Genomic DNA, 13,454 nt, shown 5'->3' on the forward strand with positions numbered 1-13,454 from the left:
CCAGTTCAGAAACTATCATAAACAGTAGTATTACTGATCAAGGGACTGCTTCTAAAGCACAATCCTGAATCGAGGATGCGTGTTGTCTGGAGGAGTCCAAAATCCAGGTCAACAGCCCTTCATAATTGTACTTATCGCTAGTAAGGTAGAACCATAGTATTTGTCATGTTGCGGTACTTATCAGAAATAGTGTAGACTCACGGTGTTCAACACATTTTGGTACTACTAGCAAGTAAAGGCAACCCATGGTGTTCCCCACGTGATGGTACTAATCACAAGTAGTTTAATGGTTCTAATACAATCATCCCTTCATCGCCCCTTTTAGTCACCTCTTACAACTGGCATTGGATACCGTGGGTGTATTCATCACCTGCATCCCTCATCCATGGGGGTGTATAACAAATCTATTTGGAAGAAATACTTTTATACTGTATCTACATCATAAAGAAGTCATGTTGTCATACCAATACCAATATGCAATGAAATAAATGAAATAAGCATAATTTACTATACTAAATATTAGTTTATTTACATTTTAAGGGATATGTAGTAATAATAATAATAAGAAGAAATGAAGAACAACAACAAAAGTATGCAATAATGTATTTTACACATCAAGAGCCGTTCCATGGTCACTGAATTACAAAGCAGGGGTTATGAATAAACAAACATAAAATAAACACGAGTACTAGTATTTCGAAAGCAAAGTCATCTCCGTCCTCCCGATGATATCACCACCTTGACAGAGGCAAAATACATTTTGCCGGGTGTTTTGGAGGCTTGCGTGTTCAAATGATCCTTGGAGCTACGCCAGCAGGAGCATATGCTCCTGGTAGGGCCACACAAGCCGGACAGGTCTAAGGTGATGATCCAGACTACGAGCGATACCCTGGTCCTCCAGGTTGGGGGTTGGTGCGTGGGGCTAACAACTTCACCACCACAAAACTACATATTGTTCAGAAACCAAATAGAGATAACCGGACGGTCCTAAACTTACAATGACTAAAGCGTGCTAAATGGCAACGACATGGATATATTGGAACATGGAATGTGAGAAGTATCTTTCAGATATCAGATAGATGTGGCAGCATTACAGGAGATAAAGTGGAAGACAATCGAGGTGGCAGATCTACAGCACTTCATTTTGTTCAATAGTGAGGAGGAAGAAAATAGAATAGGAACAGGGTTTATGGTCAAGAAATCGATCATTCATAATATGACTGAAAATCAAGCAAAAAGCCTCGGACTACGCCGGTTAAGATTGCAAGGGAGATCTGCCATCATATCACTAATTAGTGTCCATGTCCAAACAGAGGATGCAGAAGGGGAAGAGAAAGAACAGTTTTATGAAAAAATGGAGCAAGCATATGACAAGTTGCCCAAGTATGATGTTAAAGTTGTCCTAGGGGATTACAATGCCGAAGTAGGCAAAGAGAAAGAAAACTACCCAGTGACAGGATATCGCAGTAAATACCAATAATCCAATGCGAACGGATGGAATTTGATTGATTTTGCCTTTAGCAAGGAGCTGGTGATGTGAGAAGCATGCATGGTGCAGACAGTGATTCAGATCACACAATAGTGAGGATCAAGCAATAAGCCTCAGACTATGCCGGTTAAGACTGCAAGGGAGATCTGCCATCATAGCACTAATTAGAGTCCATGTCCAAACAGAGGATGCAGAAGGGGAAGAGAAAGAACAGTTCTATGAAAAAATGGAACAAGCATATGACAAGTGCCCAAGTATGATGTTAAGTTATCCTAGGGGATTACAATGCCAAGGTAGACAAAGAGAAAGAAAACCACCCAGTGGCAGGATATCTAGTAAACACCAAGAATCCAATGAGAACGGATGGAATTTGATTGATTTTGCCTTTAGCAAGGAGCTGGTGATCAAGAGCACATGTTTTCCCCATGAGGAGATCCATAAAGAGGCATGGATATCACCGGATGTTGCGACAAAGATCCAGATAGACCATGTGCTGACAGATGCGCAACATGCCTCCAATATAATGGATGTGAGAAGCATGCGTGGTGCAGACAGTGATTCAGATCACATACTAATGAGGATCAAGTTCCAAGAAAGACTGGAAATTAAACCCAGGCACAGAGCTGAGCAGAGCAAGGTCTATATTGTAGAGCTGTTAAGGGATGAGAAGAAGGAGGAAGAGTATAGAGACAGGCTGTAAAGAAAACTACAGATGGGCAGAATCAGGAATGTGGACATCAATAAAATGTGGGGAGAAACCAAGCTAGCAATAAATACAACAGTGCAGGAAGTACTTAGAGGGAGAAGGGAACAGAATAGAAATAAATGGTATGTCGAAGAAGTGGGTAAGGTTCGTAGAAGAGAGAAATCTGGCCCGACAAAGAATGCTACAGAGACCCACTCGAAATTATATGGCAGTTTTTAGAGAGAAACTGTAAATAGCAAAGATATTGATAAGGAACAAGAAAAGAATAGAAGGGAGAGATTGGATGAAGTGCAGAAGAATTTTGAAAACAAACAAGGTAGAAAATTCTTTCGTGGGGTTGGACAAGTGAAGAAGGGATATCAACCTAGAAGAGAGAGCCACAGAAAGGCACTTAACAGAGAATACCACTAGGGATGCAATAGGTAGATTTATAGTTCGCTTACCCCTCAAGCAGAAACGTGAGGTTCTGGGAATCTCCTACAATCATACCAAGACTAACTCAACTAGAACTGTGTTTCAGTAGGCAGCCCTCACTTAAGTATGAGTACTAACTTTCTTCATGAGTAAGAGGCCATGGGGCAAATGGTTAATGTCAGGGAATGAAGGTGGAAGCTATTATCTACCCCATCATCGAGTTTTTAAGCTTAGTAGCTCACCTACAAAAACAAGGGTTGTATTTCTTACATCTTCTAAAATATCTAACAATATTTCATTGAGTGATATAGTAATGGTTGGAACGACAATACAAGAGGATCTTTACTCTGTTATTCTAAGATTTAGAATGCATACCTTTGCCTTCACTGCAGATATTGCTTGAAATGTTCGGCAAGTCATGATTCATGCAGATGATAGGAACATTCAGCGGATTATAGAGAGGGGATCAAATTAAATTTATTCCTTTCAGAATAGCATTAAATCATGATAAACACACATGGTACTTCTTTCTTTCACCATGCACCTAGGTGGCACACAGGCTGACCAGGCTGCTGCTAGAATAATGATGATACTCCGTCATTTTAAATGTCTTTATGAAAACAAGCCCAACATTCAGCTTGCAAAACTTTGAAGAAATGTTCCCCCTCAAAATTAGTCCAATCTAATAGGAACCACAGCCTTCAGCAAAAGTGCTGAACATATTTTTTATGGCTTGTTCTCAGGTAATTGATTGACAATTGTATCGCATTTTAACAAACACTAACCTATCCTTTATGTGTTACTACACACAACATTAAGATTTTTCAACAATAGTCCATTAACGACAGATCTCAATTTAACACCACAGTGTATTTTTATACATGTAAAATGTGTTATGGATGCTGTATATTTCTAATGGTGTTTCTTGACTAGACTCTATTGGTTCAGAGGAGTTGACTAATACTAAAGAAATATTAAAATTTACATATGATAACGATGACATTTAGAGTAAGATACAAAAGTTGAAGACTAGAAAAGCAGCTGGAATTGATAAGGTTTTGGGAGATATGCTAAAGACAAGGGGTTGGGGTATAGTACCATATCTGAAATACTAACTTGATCATTGTTTGCATGAAGGAGCTATACCAAATGAATGGAGAGTTGTTTTAATAGCCCCTGTGTATAAAGGTAAGGGTGATAGACAAAAAGCTGAAAATTACAGGCCAGTAAGTTTGACATGTGTTGCGTAAGCTTTGGGAAGGCATTCTTCCTAGTTATATTAGACTTGTTTGCAAAAGTAATAACTGGTTCGATAGAAGGCAGTTTGGGTTTAGGAAAGCTTATTCCACTTAAGCTCAACTTGTAGGATTCCAGCAAGATATAGCAGATATCTTGGATTCAGGAGGTCAAATGGACTGTATTGCGATTGACCTGCCTAAAGCATTTGATAGGGTGGATCATGGGAGACTGCTGCCAAAGAAAAGAGAGCGATTGGACTAAAAAAAGGGATCTGCCACCTGGGCGACTCCCTAAATGCAGATCAGTAGTGATTTGATTCGAGAAGATCACTGAGATTGGTAAGGAATGAGTTAGTTACGCGGTATTGACTGTGCAGTTGTAAATTTATCTATCGGGTAATCCAAACACCACCATTCTAAATGCACTGAGCTCGATAGCTGCAGTTGCTTAAGTGCGACGAATATCCACTATTTGCTAGATAGTGGGTTTGAACCCCATATGTCGACAGCCCTGAAAGTGGCTTTTCCTGGTTTCCCATTTTGATACCAGGAAAATGGTGGTGCTGTACCTTAATTAAGGCACGGCCACTTCCTTCCCACTCCTAGCCCTTTCCTGTCCCATCGTACCATAAAACCTATTTGTGTCGGTGTGACGTAAAGCAACTTGTACAAAAAAATAGATGCATGCGTAATAATGTGATAAAGTTTGATCAGAGCACATACACAGGACCAGATACCTACAATATTCAGTGTCTCTCAAAATTTAAATATATCGTGTTCACTTTCACTTTTCCTTTTTTTTTTTGCTTTACGTTGCCCAACACAAATAGGTCTTATGGTGACGATGGGATAGGACAGGCCTAGGAGTTGGAAGGAAGCTGTGGCCTTAATTAAGGTAAAGCCCCAGCATTTGCCTAATATGAAAATGGCAAACCACAGAAAACCATCTTTAGTTCTGCCGACAGTGGGATTCGAACCCACTATCTCCCGGATGCAAGCTCACAGGTGTGTGCCCCTAACCGCACGGCCAACTCGCCCGGTTTATGAACTTTGATGGCTGAAGATTCTCTCCATTGAGGACGAAACATGATTTAATGTTAATCTGAAAGGAATAAAGTTAATTTGTATTGTAACTGTGGAAATATCCTAAAAGTACCATAACACTTGATAAGAACAAGACGTAGTACACCTAGACTGGTGTACCAGCATAAAATAGCTATGTTTACCAAAAAAGGTAACTTTTACCTACAATTTTCAAAAGTAACGCTCTTATATCCGAAAGGACAGGGCAATTGGAAATGTATTATTTCCCAGCAAAGTTGGAAAACCCTTAATCTCATGGAATACCCCTTACAAGGGTACAGCAAACTCCTCAGCTTCTTTCTTCTTCTCTCTCCTCTGATTTACAGTATGGCCTTCATTGTGCAGAATCTCATCAAAAATATACCTGGTTAAAAAAAAAGAGAAATATTGTTATGCATACATGAATGTAAACAATATTAGCCAACCTAAAGTTATGTTTAGATGCTACTGTACCTCTTTAAGTGACTGTGATTCATAGGACGCATCCTTTGCAGCTCATCTTTTTGTTGAGTTTTGTGGTGGAGCCACCCCACTTCTGCCTCACCCATGACTATAAATTAAAAGGAAAATAAAAATAAAAATCTGTAACATCATTAAATATAATTCAGTAGTAGAAAATATTCACTCTACTATAATTACCATGGTCCATGGTGTGGGTTACTTCAGTCCTGTCCTAGTTCGTGAACCATGTGCAATGGCTGAGTGGCCTAGTAAGTGGTCCTGAGAGTCGGGATACCAGTTGCTATGGAATGGGAGTGGGCATCTCGGACATATTCTGAGTCATGGCCCTCCTTGTGCTCAGGTCCATAACCCATTAGAGGAGAGGTCCTCACTTGGACTATGTGCAAGTAGGGTAGCATCCTGCTTCGTGAATTTACCGAGCTCAGAACATTTTAAGCAAGCCTCGGACCTGTGGGAGTAACGGAGTGCCACTCCCATTTGACAGGTGAGGGACTCCTTGGAAACAACTTGGCAAACAAAATGGAATTCAATGGGGAGCTATAAATATTAATGGGGCTCATGGAAGAAAGAAAGTAGAACTAGCTGAGTCAGCAAAGAGGATGCATCTGGATGTGCTAGGAGTAAGTGATATTTGGGTAAGGGGAGATAACGAGGAAGAGATAGGAGATTATAAAGTGTACTTGACGGGTGTTAGAAAGGGAAGGGCAGAGTCTGGGGTAGGGCTCTTTATCAGGAATACCATTGCACTTAACATAGTTTCTGTTAGGCACGTAAATGAGCGAATGATGTGGGTAGATTTGTCAGTTGCAGGAATTAGGACTAGAATTGTGTCCGTATATTCACCATGTGAGGGTGCAGGTGATGATGAAGTGGACAAGTTTTATGAAGCATTGAGTGACATCTTTGTCAGGGTCAACAGCAAGGATAGAATAGTGCTAATGGGCGATTTCAATGCAAGAGTTGGGAATAGAACTGAAGGATACAAAAGGGTGATTGGTAAATGTGGGGAAGATATGGAAGCTAATGGGAATGGGAAGCGTTTGCTGGACTTCTGCACTAGTATGGGTTTAGCAGTTATGAATACATTCTTCAAGCATAAGGCTATTCACCGCTACACATGGGAGGCTAGGGGTACCAGATCCATAATAGACTATATCTTAACCGACTTTGAATTCAGGAAATCCGTTATTAATATATGAGTTTTCCGGGGATTTTTCAATGAAACAGACCACTATCTGATCTGTAGTGAACTAAGTATCTCTAGGCCTAGGGTAGAGAAAGTGTAATCTGTCTGCAAAACAAATAAGGGTAGAAAATCTCCAGGACGAGGTAATTAGACAGAAGTACATGGATATGATCAGTGAGAAGTTTCGAACAGTAGACAGTAACCAAGTTCATGATATAGAATGTGAATGGGTGGCATACAGGGATGCTTTAGTAGAAACAGCAAGGGAATGCCTAGGGACAACTGTGTGTAAAGATGGGAAAAGGCGAATATCTTGGTGGAATGATGAAGTGGGAGCAGCTTGTAAACGTGAAAAACAAGGCTTATCAGAAATGGCTCCAAACAACGACCAAGGCAGACAGAGGTTTGTACTTAGATGAAGGAAACAGAGCAAAACAAATAGTTGTTGAATCCAAAAAGAAGTTGTGGGAAGATTTTGGTAATAACCTGCAAAGTCTAGGTCAAGCAGCAGGGAAACCTTTCTGGACTGTAATAAAGAATCTTAGGAAGGGAAGGAAAAAGGATATGAACAGTGTTTTGAGTAATTCAGGTGAACTCATAATAGATCCCAGGGAATCACTGGAGAGGTGGAGGGAATATTTTGAACATCTTCCCAATGTAAAAGGAAATCATCCTGGTGGTGTTGCAAACAGCCAAGCTCATGGGGAGGAGGACAATGATTTTGGTGAAATTATGCTTGAGGAAGTGGAAAGGATGGTAAATATACTCCATTGTCATAAAGCAGCAGGAATAGGTGAAATTAGACCTGAAATGGTGAAGTATAATGGGAAGGCAGGGATGAAATTGCTTCATAGAGTAGTAAAATTAGCGTGGAGTGTTGGTAAGATACCTTCAGATTGGACAAAAGCAGTAATTGCACCTATCTATAAGCAAGGGAACAGGAAGGATTGCAACAACTATCAAGGTATCTCATTGGTTAGTATACCAGGCAAAGTATTCACTGGCATCTTGGAAGGGAGGGTGCGATCAGTCGTTGAGAGGAAGTTGGATGAAAACCAGTGTGGTTTCAGACCACAGAGAGGCTGTCAGGATCAGATTTTCAGTATGCGCCATGTAATTGAAAAATCCTACCAGAGGAATAGACAGTTGTGTTTATGTTGCGTAGATCTAGAGAAAGCACATGATAGGGTACCGAGGGAAAAGATGTTTGCTATACTGGGGGACTATGGAGTTAAAGGTAGATTATTAAAGTCAATCAAAGGCATTTATGTTGACCATTGGGCTTCTGTAAGAATTGATGGTAGAATGAGTTCTTGGTTCAGGGTACTTACAGGGGTTAGACAAGGCTGTAATCTTTCACCTTTGCTGTTCGTAGTTTACATGGATCATCTAGTGAAAGGTATAAAATGGCAGGGAGGGATTCAGTTTGCTGGAAATGTAGTAAGCAGTCTGGCATATGCTGATGACTTGGTCTTAATGGCAGATTGTGCCGAAAGCCTGCAGTCTTATATCTTGGAACTTGAAAATAGGTGTAATGAGTATGGTATAAAAATTAGCCTCTCAAAGACTAAATTGATGTCAGTAGGTAAGAAATTCAACAGAATTGATTGTCAGATTGGTGATACAAAGCTAGAACACGTCGATAATTTCAAGTATTTAGGTTGTGTATTCTCCCGGGATGGTAACATAGTAAGCGAGATTGAATCAAGGTGTCGTAAAACTAATGCAGTGAGCTCGCAGTTGCGATCAACAGTATTCTGTAAGAAGGAATTTGCCTCCCAGATGAAACTAGCTTTACATTGGTCTGTTTTCAGGCCAACTTTGCTTTGTGGGAGCAAAAGTTGAGTTGACTCAGGTTATCTTACTCATATGTTAGAAGTAACAGACATGAAAGTAGCAAGAATGATTGCTGGTATGGACAGGTGGGAACAATGGCAGGAGGGTACTCGGAATGAGGAGATAAAGGCTAATTTAGGAATGAACTTGACGGATGAAGCTGTACGCATAAACCGGCTTAGGTGGTGGGGTCATGTGAAGCGAATGTAGGAGGATAGGTTAACTTGGAGAATAATGGAGTCTGTTATGGAGGGTAAGAGAAGTAGAGGTAGACCAAGACGGCGATGGTTAGACTCAGTTTCTAACGATTTAAAGATAAGAGGTATAGAACTAAATGAGGCCACAACACTAGTTGCAAATCGAGGATTGTGGCGACATTTAGTAAATTCACAGAGGCTTGCAGACTGAACGCTGAAAGACGTAACAGTCTATAATGATAATGTATGTATGTATTATAATTACCACTAATTGGTCCTTCCTCCATTTCGTTGTTGGTTGATCTTCCACAAGCTTACAGTGATATGGTACATTATCCGTCCCATCACAATACATAGGGTTCTATATTTCTTAATCCTATGATTAATTGTGTTTCCACCCACATCTGAGATTTCTCATTGTTCATAGCACCATGATAATCTTGACTTTTCTTCAAATTTGTGGCAAATATCAAATCAGCACCTGTAAGAATTTTGAGTTTTAACATGGAGTTATTTCTTCTTATCCCTAAAAATATGAAGCCACCTTCTTCAGGGATATTAACAGACACAAATTGTAATTTCTGTTGAATGATTGAAAAGATGTCTGATTTTAAGTGAAGGCAATTACAATGCAACAGTCATCTGATGCTAAAGTTAGTGAATTGCTACTTACACTACTCTATGCTATTGATAGAGTGATTTAACTTCAATATGGTATATCTAGACAAGAAGTCCATGATCACTTGTATTAATGATATTACTATAAACACTAATGTTTAATACTTTAGGTGAAATGTAATCTCTACGAACACCAAACCTGCATCAAGCACTAAGAAATAGGAAGCTTAGAAGGTGTGCAGTAGTCAGTTATGCACTGATTCAGGTGCAGATTGTCAATGCAGAATGAACCTAATAAATAGGCCTGTAGTACAAGTAATTTGCTGATACCAATATCCAGTAATATTACATGAACGTACACTGGAGAAGTTTTAATTGAAGTACATCTCTAAAGATAATCGTTGGGCAAAAGTGAATAACTACATGTCTTTTATAACCAACAGACTCCTTAACAGTCAAATTCAAGAACCACTGATAGAACGCAGTGAAACAACAGATGGGAAATCTGCCACTGCCCTAAATGTAGATTGAAGCTGAAAGTTAAAATACCACTTCCTACATCAAGCCAGTCGATTTGAATCAATCATCACTGATCTGCATTTAGGTGGCAGATATTACCTAAGTAAACAGATTAGAAATCTGAAATGAAACCACGTTGTAATAATACACACGAGCAAATATATTAATACACATATGCCGTAAGGCAATAAGAATACACGAAGGCTGGGTCTGTAAACCGTATCGACGTCGAGACAAGACATGTTTAGATTAGTTTAGGTTCATAACGAAATATTTTCCATTTCAACTGCTTCTCACTGTCAGAATCTTATCATAGAAACAAAATTTAAATTTAAATGAACACTTACCCCCAATTAATTGTGAAACTCTTGTCATAAGGTCCATATCACTACGAGTGATAACTCATAGTCTCCCTTTTCAATACCTTGTAGCAATCTCTGAATTGATTTTTGTAAAGGACGTAACATTGCTTTCTTTTTCGGAGGAATTCTTGCAGATTTTTCTTCCTTCTTAGACATCCTCTTCGAATTCTTACGTAAGTACAGGACGAAATAGGAACGTAATTAATAAAATGATGTGTTCATCATTTCACACAAACTATGTTATTAAATGCATTATACGTACATGCCACAACTCTACTTACCTGGTATTAGCCACATAGATTTACAATCCCACAGAAAAAGAAAATATGCTTTAAATATTCTTGCAAATGTATCACTAGTGACTTTAATAGTAATGCAGATGCAATACGCAATTCAAGCTAGAACAGTGATTGAACGTTGCCAACGTGCCAGATTAACGGTAAATGTAAGACGTCGTAGCGGTAAGAAGGGTCCCTAAACTCTATGGTTACCGACACTGAAAAAGAACTGCAAAATAACCAACAGCAAGAAAAGTAACTATAAATCACTACCTTAACATTACAGGGGAGAAAAGCTAAGGTTGCACCCTTACCGTCTTACTAATAAAAAGTCCGTATACAGTTGTTTAACTGTTGTTTAGTTAAACAGTGAATAAACCCTGTATAAGCGTTTTACATTTTTCTTACTAATAAACGAGGTGTACGCATTGTATTACTATACAGCACGTATACACTCGTTCCAAGGCCTAGGAATCTCTTCCTGAAATTCACTGACGTATTTCGCACGTTCACCGCCTTTATGATCGCTTCTGCTGGTTATCTACAAGCAAAACTTTCCGGAAAGTTGCATAGTAGCACGGCATATCGAAAACGCAGTGGCAACACTAAGTGAGACAGCTGGAAATTGGCTTATACTGATATCAACATTTCTTCAGCTTGCTTGTGTAATGAACGCCAAAATGAAATGGAAAGGCTTAAGAAAAGATCAATAGCTCCTAACTGGGATAGTACGGAACACGTAAGCAATTGTAATTGAATCGGCGAGTTGAAAAGGGTACACATTCCAAACTCCTTACTTTTCAGGAGAAAGGAAAACCTGTTTTGTAGCTAAACGAAAGGTTTGATCAAAAAGTTTCTATTAGGCATTTATACATCATATTTCTGCGTATTCAACTACAAAGTATGGAAATCATTTTATGTACGGTTTTCAAGTTATACCATTTTTTTTTTATCTCGAGGAATATGTCCCATTTTATAGGTACTCAAATTTGAGAAAGATCTTTGTAGGGGCATATTATGTATAATAAACTCGCAATATCAAAAGTCTATTAAGCAGTAACACATTATTACACAAAACATACGCCCAACCATAATTTCTTTTATAGTTATTCATTGTCATTCCGCTCTTTAAAGTGTTTTACTTTACGAAGAGGTCTAACCTCCATAACCTCTGAATGGTTTAAGTCTTCTGTGTTTGAAATATCGTGAAGATCATCAACGTTATCGTCCATTCTTTCAATTTGTGTTCAATGTTAAATGGATAAGTCGAATATTTCATCACGATTATATTACTGTAGACAATAAATACCACGAAAATAAACTGCTCACTCATTTCTCTTTCCGCTACTCACTGTTCTACAACGCTTATACAAGGGTCCTTGTCTGTATAAGCAATTCAATGATTAACTATAACAGATGTATACACAGGAGGCTTATACGCGGTTTATTAGTAACGAATTTCACATAAACGGTGTATAAACCTTGTACAAAAGTTATACACCGTTTATTAGTAAGACGGTTAGTGTATGGCCTTCCGTGCCTGTTAGCTATTGTCCACGTTCGATGATTTCTAGCAAAGCGTGCAGCTTTTAGTGCCTGTGTGAACAGTGGCCTCTTGCGAGGTGACCGACTCAAAATTTTGATTGCATTCCGTTGTTGTCTTAACCCATTTGTTCCCTCTGTTCCAAAAATGGAACATTTCTTAAAAGCTGTTGTGTAGGTATATTGCATAATTTTGAGGGGATATTTTACTTCACATCATTTGAGTTAGCAAGATTGTGTTGCATTGAGCGATAATGAAGTGTTTTTCAGCTGTTTGTTTACAGATGTGTGCTTTTAAACATGGCTTCCACATCAGCAGCGTGCAAAGGGTAAGGTTTTGCTTGCTTCATAAACATGAAACACATTCTCGTCAATGTAGTTGTGGAGATAGAAAGACTACAGATGTAGTTAACCGAACATAACATTAAAACTCTATTACTCAAGTTGTTAATAACTTTCCTGAGCTGTAATAATGTCATGTTCCATTTTTGGAACAGCGGGCATGAATGACATGGGGTTAATCACTGCTAGCTTGTTCCACTGTTGCACTAAGGACATGAGTACTAATGATGTTTAGAGTTGTTATAAAATTATTTCTAATGTTGTCATCCAGAAATATTGGGATTCGCACTATTCTTTTCTGTTTTGCTCTAGACTGTCAGTTCATGAGATACAAGAATGGAATGAAATGGAGACTGAAGCTGTCATTTTGGACACAGATGTGTTTTTTGGGCCGCCGGAGAATTACTTAGGGTCAGATGAAGATAGTGAGGATGAAGCTGCTCAAGATATTGATAAATCCGGCAACCAGATCCATTGTCACGCGGAAGCAACTGTACAGAGAATCATAGACCTAGAAGTTGTAGATATACATTTAGGTTCGGATGAGTGTAACAGTGAACAGGCTAAAGCAGAAGAAAAGTGTGTCCATTCAGTTCAAATCCATATCAAGGAGCCAGTACAGGAAACGCAAGGCCTGATATTGGAGTTAATATAGGTGGATCCATACTTCTGGACATGATATCATTATTACCGAAGGACGTCAGCTATAATATTTACTTTGACGACTATTTCACCTCAATCAAACTTTTGGAGGAACTCCAGAAAAATGGACAAGATGGGCTGAGTGGCTCAGGCGGTCGAGGCGCTGGCCTTCTGACCCCAACTTGGCAGGTTCGATCCTGGCTCAGTCTGGTGGTATTTGAAGATGGTCAGATTCGTCAGCCTCATGTCGGTAGATTTAGTGGCATCTAAAAGAACTCCTGCGGGACTAAATTCTGACACCTCGGTGTCTTCGAAAATCGTAAAAGTAATTAATGGGACGTAAAGCCAATAACATTATTTTTGGAAAACTGGACATAATAGTACGGGAACAGTTCGCCAAAACATGTTAGGGGGAGTTCAGTTGATGAATACTAAAGAGTTAGCCAAGAGAGGAAGAGGATCACATCATTAGTTAACCGACGCTGAAGGTGTGATTACTCCTATCCGCTACAATGGCAACAATATTGTTACCGTAGCCTC

General features: G+C 39.2%; 1 protein-coding gene across 1 annotated transcript in view; it reads left to right on the forward strand.

Annotated features, from left to right (window-relative positions):
* Positions 1-12,672, forward strand: part of LOC136865921 (uncharacterized) — a 333,721-nt gene extending 321,049 nt beyond the window's left edge. Inside the window, exon 12 of the mRNA XM_068226916.1 lies at positions 12,585-12,672. The gene's annotated coding sequence lies outside the window, so the exon portion shown is untranslated. The remainder of the gene's footprint in view (positions 1-12,584) is intronic.
* The last annotated feature ends 782 nt before the right edge of the window (positions 12,673-13,454 follow it).

This window comes from Anabrus simplex, chromosome 3 (assembly GCF_040414725.1).
Source record: "Anabrus simplex isolate iqAnaSimp1 chromosome 3, ASM4041472v1, whole genome shotgun sequence".
NCBI lineage: Eukaryota > Metazoa > Arthropoda > Insecta > Orthoptera > Tettigoniidae > Anabrus > Anabrus simplex.